At 39.6% G+C, this 16873-nt stretch overlaps 1 protein-coding gene across 8 annotated transcripts in view; it reads left to right on the plus strand.

Annotated features, from left to right (window-relative positions):
* Positions 1-16873, plus strand: part of kcnc2 (potassium voltage-gated channel, Shaw-related subfamily, member 2) — a 78706-nt gene that overhangs the window by 15640 nt on the left and 46193 nt on the right. The window lies entirely within an intron of this gene.

The raw sequence follows: 16873 nt of genomic DNA on the forward strand, positions 1-16873 counted from the left end.
TCCAAAGTGCATTTTGCCTGCCTTAAAAAAAAAAAAAATAAAAGCATTTTTTGAACAGTAACAATTTAGGTGGGAGTCACAGTTTTTCAAATGGTGGATATCTCACTCTGACTGTAAGTCCTCATATGAACAAGTAACTCTAAGTACATCAGAAAAGAAGTCCTGAATCCTTCTTGTGGGGATCAGAGCCTGCAGAAGAGGACAGTGTGTGCTGAACATGTTAAATAAAGAATATACCTCAGATTTATTTTTAATACAAGCATGACATGGTTCTCTATTCCTGCGAGTCTTGGGAAACCAAGCTGTGGTGTGAGTCCGCTGTACAGACCCCCCCCCCCCGCTTTGGTTTCAGCTGGAAGTAGGAATATTTTAATGGCAGACAACCCTTATGAAAAGAGACAACAGCCTTACCCCTTCAACTAGATGGTTATTTCATCTAAAAGTTTAAATTGTCCAAAGTTGACTTTAATGTGAATACAGGTGAAGACTTTCGCTTCAGTGCCAGCATTCATATTAAAGGACTAGGAATCACATTTTTAAAAGCTTTGTAGAAAAATGATTCATTTCTTGTTCTGCTGAATTGACTTTGTGGATGTGAAAGCGAGCTGACCCCATCCCCACAGTGCAGCGCAGGAGTCTTTGACTGTCTGAGACTTCTTCTATGGTTCACTGATACCAACCTGGCAGAACCAATCCTATTAGTAATTCTCTACTGGATTTGGCTCCTGGGGAGCCAGAGGAGCCCCCCCCCCCTCCTGCAGCCCCATCCTCCTCGCCAGGCTTGCAGACAGAGCAGGATGTTCACGCCTGGGTGCCTTTGCTCTTCAGCAAGAACCACGAGGGGTTTGTTGGTACAAAGACAGAGTCCCATCTCTGAAGGAAAAGGTTAAAGGCCTCATGCCCGAGGAGAGCTCTGTCTTCTCATTGTATGTTTGCAACAGCTCTTAAAGCTGTTTAATGCAGACAGGCACTTTATACATTTACCTCACGTTCTTATTCATGGTGGCTGATGGAGAAGCCCCACTCAACATGATTTCCCATGTGTCCATTTCCCCCTTCAGCAGCCCATAGCCTGTAGTACGAATCCAGAACTCAGTTTGATAAAATGTGTAGGGGCAAAAGTTTAATCCAGTAAACTTTGTGCAAAACTCCCTTATGTTTTCAAGACAGGAACTAATCAATTTGACCGAAGAGGCCACTTTCTTATTCCCAAGAAATATGTGTCTTTTCAGGACAAATTAATGTCGTGTGTGTCTCCTTTCTCAACCTACCAGGACTTTGACAGGAGAAATGATGCCTAGGGGAAAGACAGAAGGTGTCCATGTGGTGTTGGTATAGAAGTGAGCTTGTGTAGTGAGAACTAAGATATAAAATGAAAAGTTTATTTAATGTGTCACATCTCCAAACAACTTAGCATGCCACTCAACGTGGCACTGTCTTGGGCTTTTTTAATGTAGAACCTGCGACCAGGTATTCATACACAGGTACTTAAGACAGTTCTGCAAAGTGAATCCAAAACATCTCAATGGCCCCCTAGCCCCCAAGCTGCTAGCATGACTAAATGCTACAGTAAATGTTTGTTCAAGACTGACCTGTACCAGTTATGGCTTTGTCACATATTAAAGTTAAGTTTTAGAATAAATCTAATTTAAATCTCTTATTTCAAAATATTAATAGTCCATAAATACATGTGTGTTGATGCCACATTTTGTGAGCCAGTACTGCACAAACCTGTGACTGAAATAGCTGAAGTTACTGGGACAGTGTAAGTTTATGTGTGATCAAAAGTGACCTGCTTCTTCCACAGGACCAGAGTTACTGGAGCAAGCCTCCTAGCAAAGCAAAAGCAGAATCTAAATATGTTACTATTATCTCTGGGTGGATTAGCATTAATGTTGAGGTAAGAGTTGTCAGGGTTAGTGTGTGGAAATACAGCAAACATCTCCTGTCTCCTCATAGATTAATTTTAACGTTAAACTGTCCAAATAGTGATTCTGTTCTTTATTACCTCTCACATCTGTCCTGTTTATGTGCAGATATGACTCATATTAGTCTGTAAAATGAATATCATCCTTAATATCAGCCTTTGCTGGTGACAACCCTCAGTGGGTGTTGAGTATAATCATTCATTTCAAGACATGAGTGGGAGAAACAAGTAGACTGAATTACTTCAGTTTATGCAAACTGCTCTTTTGAATGTACCTTAATATTAGTGTAAATATTTTTCAACCCAAAGTGACGGGAAGTAGAGAAGAGAGGCTTTTGCATGTGTGTCAAAGCACAATGCTGATTCACTCCCACATGAGCAATTTTGTCATTGACTCACACTTCTTCAGTGGAATCTAGCTGGGATGAGAACATTACCTCGGGCCCTTTCTATAAATGACTTCAAAATTAATTTAACCTGATGATACTTTAAAAGCCATTTACAGTACAAATGCCTTCATCTAACCCAGTGACGTGTAACCATGTGCCACTGAGAGATCCAAGCTGCTGCAGGTCATGTCACTGATTGGTCCCACTTGGCTAATGGTTTTATAATCAGTGATTCACCTTCCTACACACAGACTTGTTTAACCAGAGACTAAACAGTTGTGTTTGTTTGCTAATTTATTATTTTGTGGGAAGAAAAGTTTAACCAATGCTATGCTATCAAATTGTATGCTAGCCTAAATGTAAAATACACATTTAGAAAGATGGAGAATTGAGATATTTAAACAATTCATAAAATCAGTTTGGCCCACTGCTATATATTTATATGAATAAATCATCTTAACATTAGCATGGAACTAATTAGTGATCATCTCTTCAGTTATCAGTAGTCAATAGAATCACCAGTCTCAGACCCAAATTTAAATAGGCCATTTTCCTACTTTTGTTCTGTCCTTATTTATTTTTCCTCACATAGGGATAGTATGAAGGTGCTACCTCCAGCCACCAGCCTCCACACAACAGGTTGCTGTTAATATAATAAGAATGAGTCAGGAATTGAAGGTTTTCGAGATTGCTTCTGTTATTTACTCGACATAAGAAGATTTACTAAATGCTTAAAATGATGAATGAATACAAACATGGCATTTCCAGTGTCATCAATAGAAGCTGACTTCCATTCTGACCTCTCCCACCTGTTCCTTGAATGCTACTCTGTGACGGTTAACCTGAATTCTGTGGGAATCAGATGGGCTCCGTGTAGAGGGTAACCAAGCATCTGCTCCCGCAGGCTGAGGAGCCATTTTAAGAGCTTGACTTCAGTTCTGATCGAGCGCGAGAAATTCAGCCTCTCAGCAGTCCGCTGCTGTTATCCAAGGACAACTGTGTCTCTCTCAGGCTCAGTCGTGCTGAGGGAGGATGATCTCCCGTGAGGGTGAGAGTCTGAGCAGATGTATGCCACTGTGTGCCAGCCGCTGATGCCTCCTGGCATGTGATATATCTTAAATTACCACTGCTGCTTGCTGTCAGAAAGGAAGAGGAGTGTTTTTAGTCAGCACGTGTCTGAGCTAAATGGTTGTTTAATCCACCACCAAGCTTCTCTGCTCAGTTCAATGCAGTTTCGTGATGTTCCACCTTACACAGCTGTGAAATGGTTTCTTGTGGTAAAAGCACAATTCAAAGTGAGTAAGAGTAGATGAGGCAAAATGACAATAAAACAAACACATGGTATAATGTTGAAATAGAAAATCAAGCATATAGAAACCGGTTGAACTGAAGTATGTATGTAGCACCAATTCACAAATAGAGCAGGTCTAGACCATACTCTTTAATTTAGTTTTTAAAACGGAGAGACTCAACATTCCTCCATGGGCAAGCACATGGCAACAGTGGTGAGGAAAAATTGCCTTTTAGAAGGCAGAAACCTCAGAGCAGAACCCGACAAACATCTTGAGAGTCATATATAGCGATTTTCCTCTATTGCCTGGGACAAAAAAAAAAAGCTAAATAAGATTTAGATTAGGTTTATGTAGCTAACGTTAGCCTCAGTATTAAACTGTGTTTCCACCAAATGAAACAAATGAACAGTCCCATGCTCATGTAGCTGCTCCCTTGCGAGGATGCTTTTCCGCTGTTTTCTACACTTGTATCATGTGCATGTGCTTTTCATGTGCGTATGTTTTGAGACTAAATAAATGCCATATATAAACACCGTGCTTAATGGGAGATGGAAATTTGCAGTTTATTTTATTTCGCTTCAAAATTTGCTTCAAACTCACCTGACAATTAAATGGAAACAAAGCTGCTGAGAGAACTGACAACCACATCATTGCATTTTACACTAAAATCTTCTGAATCGCTTGAAGGCTTAGCATTGCACTTCCATAGAGTTAGGGGACTCGCAAGAGACAGATTTAAAACAAAGAATGGTTGGAAACAATACAACCACAGGCTGAGATATCCTGTATTCCTTATGGGGTCAAGCTGCGTGATGCAACTGAAAAGAGTTTCTTGAGTTATTCATAAGACTCCGCCAAATTCCATGTGCCCAGTGTGTAACACATATTTATTATTAAAAATTTCACTGAGTGGTACTCCCGTGGCTAGTAAACTGACATGGTGAAATTCTGACAAGGTAATGGAAAAAAAAAAAGAAAAGGATACGACAGTGTTTGACTGGTGAACACTGACCCAAAGCATTCTATAATGTTCACAACTGGAAATGGGGCTGATGGGGAGATAACATTTCAGTTTTTTTTCTTCTAAAGTCCTTTTTGAATCCAAATGTCTCAACCTTAAGTACACTGCAAACTTCCAGAAATGTCATCTTTGTCTTCACCTGACTGTTCTAGGAAGATTACCCATAGTTCATAGGAAAATGGATATGATGATATGCTACTAATAAAAGTGGAATAAACCATAGGCTATAGTATAAATATATATATATATATTTTTTTACATCTATTGTAGTTTTTGTTTTAAGTTTTGTGTTTGACATGTATGTTTATTGATGTAGCGAGAACTGAAGTCTTTGTATCGGCTTGAAAGTGTAACTGTCTTTGATGCGGTCACCACCAGAGCTGAGAGCTGCCAGCAGCCGCAGTGCCCTGTATTGCAATGTGCTCCATTTCCGTCACAGTCAGTTTTGTACTTAGGTAATTCTGAGACAAGACTCCTGTGTATACACTCTCTGCACAATGATGCAGCAAACAGAACCTGAAAGTGTTGATGCTCATGTAAAGGGAAAGTTTTACAGTCCATGTCTACCATTATCTGTCAGATTATGTAAAGTAGCAAACCCTGCACATACCTTGTATTAACTTTTAATGTTAATACCATTAAGAATCATTCAGAAACATACTGAGACTGATAATAATGATGGTCAGAAATTAGCACCAACAATATGTGACTAAAGGAGACTGGTACTAATATAAATGATCATAAAATGCAAGCCACTGCGGTTGATTTTAACAATCTGCAGTGCAAGGTAGAAACCTGATTAGCTGCATAATTAACACTATTAATATCACAAAATATAATTTTAGCAATAGCTGAGGAAGTGTTGACACTATGTTTTGGCTTTGATGCTGAAATGTGTGCTCTCTCGGGCAATATTCTCTCTTGTTTCCTCAGTGATCCATCAGCCAGAGGTGCTGCCTTTATTTGGAACATATTTCATGAACAAAGTCAACTCACAGTGTGGTTAGTTTCCTAAAGTAGCGCCCTAAAATACCTGCAGCCTCTTGCTTATTTTATGAGCACCGAGAAGGAGGAAAGAGGGGATGAGAAGGAGGGGCAGATCGCAGGACAGAAAAAGAGCAAAGTCACTGTCTGTCTTGACTTTTATCTCAATGACCTCAGATATCATGTTCACCCAGATGCTGAACTGGGTCTGATTTTGAGGTAAACAGTTCGACTTTGGGAGGATTACACTTTGAGCTTGCGGTAGCAGAATGCCAGAACTCTTGCTAGACTACACCATACTCAAGTATCAGTCATTGAGTCTAGAGCTCAAGGACGTAGGGATATTCAGAGACTGTTAAGTTAACAGGGCACAGAGTTCATTTCATCAAAGTTCTTAAGAGCTAATCCTAATGGTTGTTCCAACCTGGTCTTACAGTAACAGACCAGATCATGTCTGGACAAATGAGCCTCAGTTACCTTAAAGGCAACTCTGGTTTTGCTAGAAGACATACTGTCAAATTCTGTGTTTTGTTACAGACTGAAGAAAGTTATACAAGCCTATAAATAGTATTACAATATGTTTTCCCTCTCTTTCCGCAATCCCACATAAGATTAATTAATACTGTCAGTAATTTAAAATGCCTGCTCCTCGGAATATTCTGCTGTTTAGATGACCTTTTATGCTTTTAGGTTTGTATTCCAAGCTAGCAAGCTATGGTAACTAGCTCCAACTCAGAAGCCCCCATTCAAAAATGAAAGCTGTTAGCCAAGTTTGCAACATTAGCACACATTCCCTCCCAATGTTACTTCATGTTCATGCTACATTAACACCTGCTGGTCGTTGGCAGCTTCTGCACATTCTTTGTGTTGGCTGCGCTTTATGCAAAACAGCGTGAGCTAATGTCAGCTGTCTCTTTTTCATGAGTCCACTTGTAATGACAAGAAAATGACCAGACTGCGAAAACTAACAGCAAGCCCTGCATTGTCAGCACTCCACACATTTCTCTGTGACTCAGAGTCATGAAACATGGACAGTGTTCAAATCACAGATAAGACAAGCTTGTTTGTCTGTCTGTGCCATCATTAGAATTATATTATGAAGTATTTGTTGGGCCCGTCAGCCACAGTCACTTGGAATAAAAATGTCCTCCCTGGTGAACATCATTATAGACTCAGGGTGCTTTCACAATGAATTAAAAAATACATATTAAATTAATGTTTTTTCTCAATTTTATAATTTCAGTTCTTACTGAGTATTAGTACAGTAGTCAAAAATGCTAAACCGTTACCAGTTAAAGTTTGTGCCTCTCATGTATCATCATGTAGTATCCAGCACTATGCATTCATGTCTGTTCAGAAGCTATTTAAAGAATCCTCAAAGAGTCTCCCAATCGTCTGGACTTCAATCGTCAATTTGTCATTTTGTACATCTTTTTCCATAAAACATAGAAACACAATGCATCTTGTTTTAAGTCAGTTATTTTTAGCCAGGCTGGAAAGGACGAAGTCAGGCATCAGTTTCAGTGTCTTTGTTACATGACAAGTGACACTCATTGGTCTTTGCTTGGTTAGGTTAAGGCGTCAAAACTTCTCGCCCAGGTACAAGCATTGCAACTACTTGGTTAGGTTTAGGAAAAAAAAACTTAATAAGCTAGTTTTACTTACATTATGTACATTACATACCTTCACTTATGAACATCAGTTAAAATAGACTCACCTGGGACTCCTCGGTGAAGGTCCTGTGTGTATTTGACACATCCACCATCAACCTCCTCCATGTGTAGACTTTCTTGTTCCTTATAATGCATCACCTGACTTTTTACTTTATGCCCCTAAAATGACATGAGATACGCTTAATGCAGACGATGTAAAAAGACACGCCTTCTCGCTCAATTTGTAGTGTACATAGGGGACCAAAAATGAAAAAGGTGGTATGGGTTTCAATGATGTTACTTGTTTAATATTTTCAACAGACATAAGAACTGGATGAATACTGGGTTGTGAGTACCTTCGGAAGAACAGTAAGAGTTGTTAAAGTAAGTTCTGTGTTTTTCAAAGTTTGTTATAGTTACTTTTTAGAAAATCTACTGCTTGGTTCAGTAGCTCAGATGTAAAGGTCGTAACACTAAAGTAGGGCTAAACCTTTACCTGCTTGCCCATACCATGAGTAACTGATTTGACACTGCATGCTCTCCTTGTGTGCTGGTACTACATGCAAATCACATTCCATGAACTGCAATATCATTTCACTATTTATGCAATAGGCGTTTATCAGAGTAAAAACGATCAGACGCAGCGTGAGATCTGCAGCTTTACCACCGGCTGCAGTGTCAGATTTAAATGCCGTGGTGTGTCTGCACACGCTCACAACTCAGCATGTAAATATAACCCTCTCCTCTGTAGCACCCTCGTATTCCCGCCCTCCTCAGACACAGGCAATTATGCTATTCACTCTCTGCCAAGCTCTGCCTCGAACCATGACTCTCTTTCTATTAGAAGTCACTTAAGCAGCGTGGTGGAAGAGGCTAGTGGAGTAGTAGAGAGGGTCTCTTTTTCATGAGCAAGCGCGTGCATACACACACACACACACACACACACACACACACACACAAGTGGATCCAAACGCTGCAAAATCTTAATGTGAGTGAGAGGAGAAGAAGTTCCATCTTCTTCCTCTATCATTCATCTCTCCCACTTCAGCTTTTAGCACCTGGTTAGATTGCGCACAGGAAAAGACTCAGACCTGTCGACAGTCCATTTCCTCTGACTGTAAAAGTATATTTGCTGTTAATACAGCGAGAAGTTAATGAGATTTGAAAAAGAAAACAAGGTGCTGATAAAAAAAACTGTTCAAAATAAAAATGATTGTACTCTGCATGAGTGAATACATTGCTTCTTTGACACAGTCTTGCAGACTCCAGTCTCAACGTGACAAATCTCTGATGAGTCAGACCTGCGCTGGTTAGTGGTGAGTGATACACATTTTGGTTTCAATCCAACACAGAAGCATTGTATTTCTGATGCCTGCAGTAATACTGAGTCTTCTCACTGGTGAGAATGCTTGTGTACATTAATGGCTTAATTATTCTATATATTTTAAATAATCTTTCACAATATAACTATAAAGAAACCTTTCATCTGTACATCATAGTTTACACAGTTGTTGTGATTGTACATGTCATATGATATGATGTTAAAAGGAAACAAAGTTCTGTGCGTGAGTCATATGATGAATATCTCTGCAACAACTTAGTGAACTAATTTAAAAAATATATTACGCCTAGCAAAAGAGATCGCTGGTTTCATATGAAGGTTTTAAGGCTTTTAACCTGTAGTTTTTAAGCCAGCGTTTTAGGAGTAATCTAACATTACGGGCAGTTAATAATAAAGTAAGCAGATGTGCAGACATGTTGCAAAAGCAGCTGATAGATGTGTGTAGCCACGTGTGTGAACTTTCTGAAAGATCTAATTAGTTATGTCATGTATATACTCTATTATTTTTTTTATAGTACTCAGTTATTTTATATTTTGTGTGATTACTTGACACTTTCGTTTGCCTCTTTGTACTGCAACCCCGGCACAACAATTTCCCGCAGGATCAATAAAGTTCTTATCTTATCTTTCTTATTGTAGTTCTGCATGTCTTTCTCCTGATTATGTTTTAAATATGTTTGTAGATTTCCATACGGTATTCATTGGATAGTGTGTCAGATATTAAAATTGGTAATATTTTCATTAATAGGTAAGAAAAACGATATAATGCTATATATTAGGTATTCCCTCATCAGTTTTAAAGCACAGACTAGATGACCTAATGTCTTGGCAGACTAGAGAGACAGACTGCGCTCAATTATTCAATAAGTCAATTATTTCTCCTCATCACTAGAAAATCATTCCAAATAAGTGATTTCAGCTGCAAAAAACCTGTGTAATGAACCTCCAACCTTTGCACATCCGTTAAGGGAAGAAATCCCACAAACTTTGAAGGATAAAATGCAGAATTCTTCTACCAACATCTACAATTCCTTTTCATCTCTAAGGGCCCCCTGATGATAGCTTTGTGTCAGGAAAAAAGAAAGCGTTATCATCAGCTCTTTGGTTTAAAATCAGAGGGTTGGTGTCCCTACTACGACTGGTTTGACATCGCTGGCCTTGTTTCATGAAGATTTGTTTGCAGGTCCAGTCTTCATGACTCAAAGTGTCTCTGCTCTCCCTTTTGATCTCTTGCTCCCTGTCTGTGAGTCCAGACGGCGAGGGGGCCGTGACACTGGAAGAGCCCTGCCTTGACACCATCTGTGTAGCTCTGGCACTCCACACTCACCATCACATGATGACACTAACGTCAGCGCACAGCCTGCAGAAACAGACAGGCGCATACAGCACACATAAACATTTACAGTAAATATAAATTACATTTACATTAAGAACACTGGAGAGATGCTCTCATACAAACAGACGTCCAGAGTGGATGAGCATTAATGATTGAAACGACAGTCGGTTTAAGCAGACGTTTGACTGGACATCTAAGGGATACAGAGAAGGTCTAACAAGATTATTTCATGTTGAATATACTTTCCTTAATATTATATATGTTAATTCTTTGACCACAAAGCACTGGCGACGTAACAAAACACTCAGTCGCTGTTTAACAAAGTCTTTGTAACACCATGAAGGATTGAGGAGGGTGACCACTGTATTGCTACGTGTTCTGGTTATATGCAGTAATACCTAAATGGATTTGCGCAAACTGGCTATCAGCTGTGATGACGCGGTGCGTTGTTATCATTACACAACAGCAAAAGACAGAAAACACGATATGATTGCAACCTGTCACAGCTGCAGCTGGTAGCATCGTGCTGATATTGTTGGTGTTTTCTTTCTTTTTGGGTGTGTTTGTTTCAAGTCAAAACTCTTTGCAGAGGTGGATATTAAAGGGAAATGCCACTGCTACTGGAAATGCTACTGCATATGATTTGAGGAACAGCTAAATGAGAGGAATCTGATCTGAGGGGCCCTCTTGCTTTATAATCCAAAAGAGGCAGTCTGGTGCAAGGCCTTGTGGTGCCTTATGAACTAATAAAAGGGATTTTAAATCAGTCTGAAAACTGAGAGATAATCAGTATACAGATTTTCAAATATGCTCTCATTTTGGTCTTTGTCAGAGCTTGTGCAGCAGAATTTTGAATTAATTGTAACTGATGTTATTCTTCAGCAGACCAGAAAGGAGAGCGTTACAATAGTCTAGGCTGCCAGTTATGAAAGTGTGTATCTGTCTGTGTTGTTTTTCAAATGGTAGAATGCTGTTTTTGTAGCACATGAGCCTTGAAATGAACTCCTAGATTTCTTGCATGTCAGTCTGGGTTGTGTCCTTGCACCAGGCCCACTTCTGAAATTGATGCATCTGAGTAGGGGTGCACTAATGGCTACAGTGTGGCTGGACAACAGCAATGAAAAATGGTGTAGGTGTTATAGGTCCTGCATGTGGTCCCCAGTGAGCTGACAGAACACAGCTGGAAAAAAGTTTTAATCTTTCTTTGCAAGAAAGAAGGAAGTGAATACAAAGTGTTCTTCCTTTTCAGCACAATGGTATGGCTCCTTTAATGCATATTTTTTTTCTTATAATTACATTTCAGTGTCCTGTGTCCTTCAGTCAGTTTCACTGCTGTTTAGAGTCTATTCAGTTTGACATATTGTACTAATGAGCAATTCCAGTTAAATAAACATATTGCAGTGTCCATCTCAGATCACTCAGTAATGACCCCCGCCTTGACATTTCTTTCAGCTTTTATACTTTGCACAAATGGTTAAACGTTGAATCAGTTCTATGACACATAAGTTTAATGTAACATTGCTTGCACTGCACCTGAATTTCATTTGCCTTTTGATATACTTCCAAACATACTCTTATACATACTGGTAGCCGTTCTGCCTGTAATATTACAGCGACGACGTAACATTGAGTGATGTCTGATGGAAAACAGCGATGGGTATCTTTTTTCCCAGCTGATCTGCACAGATATTTCTAGGTAGTAATTATCACATTGTGTTGAGTCCAAAGAATTTTACCTTTTTATATGGAACAGGCTCAATTTTATTTTAGATTTTGATATGTTAAAATGTGAGTGCTTCACACATTGGACAAATACTCATGTCCAAATTGAGTTCTCAAGTACTAATGCCTATTCCTAATATATAACCATTAGACCAGCAATGTCTCCAGTATTTCTTTGTTGAAAGTGAAATCAATCCCAGAGTTTCCCTGCCACAGAGTATATGGGGTGAGTCATCTGTGTCTAACCAGCTCTTGAAGTGTGACTCAGTTTCCCATTATAGTCAAAAGGTTGTCTTGGAGGTGATTCCACTTTGACAAGAATAAAATGCGGGAAACACCAACTGCTTCATCATGAGAATGACTATGAATGACACTTCTTTTTCACTTCTTTTTTTTGTGAGCAAAAAAGAGAAATAAACTTCTTTTCCGAAATATCCTAAGACACGAGGTCAACAGACTCTTGGAGGAGGTGTCACCATAGCCTTGGTCTCACCAATACAGTTTGCAACAGCTCTGAGGTCCTCTTTGGTGGAACCTGTCAGGTTGTCTCTTTTAGTTCTGAATTCAGTCTGGTCTGTCAGATTCTCACAGCATGTGAAATCAGGCTTTACTTTATGTATGAATATCAGTCCAAACTGCGGTTTGACTTCGACCCATTTAGTCAAACTTGGATTTCCATTTGCGAGAAACCACAGGCTGTCACATGTAAACATCTTGGTCCTTGAACCCACAATGTTTGGCATTTTGGAGGCATCTCTGAAGTTATTCTTTCTTCTTTGGCACTGAAGGTACCAGAGTTTGAAGAAAAGACTGAATTTCAAGTGTCTCAGTGACATTATTTAAGGAGATTGAGTATCAGTGTTCTCCAAATCAAACAAAAGTTATAGACATTTCAGGAATCAAATCATGTGTTCTTGCCCAGTTGTCACTTTTATAAATCTTTTCAAAAACCCTTATCGCTCATTTGCTTATGTAAGCCACTCAGCCCCAAAGGTTTCTCGGGGCAAACCGCCATAGAAAATTCCAAAGCTTTTTAAAATTTGTGCATAATGAACCTGTTTATGGATTGTGACATGTGAAGTTATTCAGGAGAATCACAACAGGAATGGGAACAGGAATTGCCCTGAGCTCTTTTAAAACCCATGAGCCCACCTGCTCAGGTGGAAGAGGTCCAGGGCCAGAAAGGGAGTTTTTAAGACCCTGCTGCTTTGACACCGTTAAGGCTCTTCACTAAACCACTTCACTTGTCCATTGCTCTGTTTGTTCTCACTAAAACCAACCTGTTAAACATTGTAGCTCCTCCATATTGCTTTTTAAATTACTAAAATGTCGTTTTTTGTTAGGATTTTGCATTTTGTGCATCTTGTAAAAAGTGTACTGTTTTTACATAAACTACAGAGTAAATGAAAACTATTGAGTAAATCTTCTAAATCTAAATTCTAATGTCCTTATGAAAAGTTTCAAAGAAAATGTCAACCACTGCTTCACATTAAAATGCATTTGTTGTGATGCACATTCAGTAAGTCATATAGTGGCAGCGCAGTTAGGTCAGTGTCAGTGCAGGCACCTGAGCATTTCATTGGATCTGTTCTGGATCTTACTCTAGTTTCATTAATGCTTCCATCTGAAACTCTCCAACTAGAGTTGTTATTTTGTATGTAACTAGAGCTGATGTTCCAACCAGGAAACTGGTACACAGGTTTCTTGATAATCTAATAGCTATCAAGGAGTCTTATTTCACCCTTAAGTTGACCACTTTCAAATCCTTTGACACTCGGTTATGCAAAACAGTGCCAATTGCTTCCTCGTCAGTGCATACAGTTTAAATGTAGGTTAAATTCTTGCTCAGAGCTGAAATAGTACCAGTGCTAAGGTGAGACTTCAGTAGAATTCATGTTAATGTGATCATTCGTGTGTATCAAAATATTACTGAATTTGCATAGAAATGACTGGTTTTCCTCAGAGGAAATGAGCTTTTTCGTGTCAAGCCCACCATTCACCCTCAATGTGGAAGCTGTCAATCATTGTGACTGACAGGTTTCCTGTGTAGCCTTTTGATTTAACACAGAACATAACAGCTGCTGTATATACATGTACATGTAAGTAGCAAAGAGTGAGGAGAAGGGTTTTTTCTTCATGATATAAAGTCTTTCAGACAGCATGATAGACTATTAGGTCACAGGTAGGGACGTATTTATAAAGAATCTATTCTGGGAGTTGGTCTAAAAGGTTATAATAAAGTAGTGCATGAGGATAGGGAAAACAGTGGGAATCAATTGGAAAGTCTTTCTTATATCAAAAATGAGGATCCACAGCCCCTATGTAGAGCTAGGAGTTGAGACAACATGTTTTCCATTTCAACCTTGATCATGTGTTCACTCTGTGACATTTACCTCATCATTTTCTCTTTAAGCGCATGTCTCTCGGACCAGCTGATCAAACCCAAGACTCCAGTATGTCAGGACAAGAATAAACCTTCAAGTTTAACAGATGCCTGACATTTTATCCAGGCAGAAACATGCTAGTGCTTATCAGTTACAACATTTTTATTCAAGAATTTGTACCATTGATAATTGTCTACCAACATGCTTCCATTGCAGTGCAGTCTATAGACCATAATTACACGGTGGCCATTTTCCTCTGACATCACACACAGGGTGCAAGCTCAAAAGCTGGAATGAAGCCATACTGCTGTGATCCAGGTGACAAGTCATTTAAACGTTGATAATCTGACAAATCGTTATCATTTCGGACAGTGACAATCCATATATTTCTAGTCTAGTCAATCAGGAAGCAGTGAAATAGTAATGCATCCCTCCATTTCCTATACCGCTTACCCATCAGGGTCGGGGGACAGGCGGGCTGGAGCCTATCCCAGCTGACTACGGGCAAGAGGCGAAGTACGTCCTGGACTGGTCGCCAGTCAGTCGCAGGGTTGACACACAAAGACAGACAACCACATATGCATACACTCACACCTAGGGGTAATGTAGAGTAGCCAGTTAACCTTGTGTGCATGTTTTTGGGATTGCGGGAGGAAGCTGGAGTAAAAAACTGCTGGAGAAAAAAACCCATGCAGGCACAAGGAGAACATGCAAACTACACACAGAAGGGATCAGACCGGGATTCAAACCTGGAACCCTCTTGCTGTGAGGCGACAGCGCTAACCACTGCACCACCGTGCTGCCCTGAAATAGTAATGATTTGTGAAATTGCCTACATTTCTATGACTTGCAATCTGAAACACAGCACATGACATGTCAGAGGAAAATGGTCTATACAATAAGGTCTATACTGTGATAGCTTCTCCCTTTTTGGATGCATTGGGTATATTTAGATTTCTGTTTCACAAGATGATGCAGGAAACAACCATAAATGACTTTGTTTTTGGTGTTGGTGCAGGTTGTTCTTTGTTCGTTTAATGATGAGATCAAAGCTAACTAAAGCAAACAGTTGATTCTAATCGATATCTTGTTCTTTCCGTCCTTCTTGATCCTCCTGATACTGACTTTGACCATGTGCCAGGACATCCTACTCTCACTCTCTCCCCTTGTCCTTCCTTTTTTCCCTTGACTTGCTAGTCTGTAGTTATGGTGTTTAGCACCCCTGAACATAGGCAATGGTGTCAGAACATACTTGTAAAACTGTCACATTGGGAATGGAAGGCACCTGGCCCTCAGGGAGAACGATTAGAGCCTTGGAAAAGGTCATGTTTTATGAGCCCTTCTTTTAAACCTTCCAAATAAAGGTGATTATGGAGGAGGGTGCAAATGCTGTGACCTGTTGTCCTGCCACAGTGCCTTGTGCTCTGTCTCAACCTGATGTTCCCATAATAACAGTCATGCAGCCTTGCACTGCCATGACAGTCGTGGCTGCCAAATACAACGGCATCAATGGCCCTTCTGTGTTGAAAGTTTTGAAAGTCATTTGGTGAAGAGACAAGTAACACACCTGTTCTGGACAACTTGTTTTGTTTTGTTATCAGATATGGTTGGAAGCAGGAATTGATATCAGCGAGTCAGCGCTTGAGTTGCACAACATTTAGCCTGTCTGGCATCTTGGACTGCAAACAGAGATGTTTCAGATCTCTACATGAAATTTGAACCAGTGTTGTTCTTGGAGTTAATATCTCTAACGGAAAGACATTTGTTCTCAAAAGTAGAGATTTTCGATAACATGGACTCATATCATATTGAGATCAAAATCACATTTTTTTGTCATTTGGTGCTGTACAGATTTGTACTTCTGAACTTTATAAATATTTGAATTCAGCCCTCAGGAATTGTAAGCAAAATATGATCATTTTCTCACCAAGAATATCACCTGTATAGTCATTTTCATGAAATTTCACTTTGAAAACTAATGCTTTCAGATGTAAATTCGGTTTGACATTCTATTTAAAGGTACAGTAGAAAGGATAGTAATGGAGTTTTGCATTAGAAGGGATGGGGCACAAGGAGTTCTTGTCACTGGGACAAAGAGATAGCCACAGGGCTCAGATCTGAACCACATCTGAGCCGCTGTGTACTTGTGCCAAGTACAAAGTGTTACTACAATATAACACTTCTATCTTCACCCGGTCTCATTTCTGGAATCTTCATCTGTCACCAGCTTCTAAACTCACCCTTTGGCCTTTCCATAAAAATTCAGGGTCATTTTATATCTAATCCCACATTGAAAGCATTTAGCCTATGTTAGTACTGCAGACAATATTTTCCTACAGGAGGTAACCTTTGGGCGATATACTGATCTGTGTTGGCAAAAAAAAGGTATGGAAAGATAGCTTAGCCCATAAGTTTTAAAATCTTGTAATTTTATTCATGCAATAAGGTAACGACTGGAACTAATGCAGTTTCCAAAGCTGTATGAATAAAAGACGTGTGAATCAATATTTGTTAAAGTGGAAAATTTAATGTTTAAGTGCTATGGATGGCAACATTGACTTGAACGGCTTCTGTGCAACCAACTACAGGCCTGGAGCTGGGAAAGAACAAAAGGAAGATGGTGTCTATTATTACCCCTTCACAGTTTCTGGGGACATGTCACCCTCAGTGAAACAGGAGAAGGGCTGAGCACTAACAAAGAAAAAACATGGGGCTAAGATGATTACTCGTCAGTGGGATCGATTCTTATTTTCAACAGGCACATGTCTGCACGTGGTGGCAGAATAATGTAGGCTGCTGTTACAAGACAGATGAATTCTTCTGG

This window comes from Scatophagus argus, chromosome 22 (assembly GCF_020382885.2).
Source record: "Scatophagus argus isolate fScaArg1 chromosome 22, fScaArg1.pri, whole genome shotgun sequence".
Lineage (NCBI taxonomy): Eukaryota > Metazoa > Chordata > Actinopteri > Scatophagidae > Scatophagus > Scatophagus argus.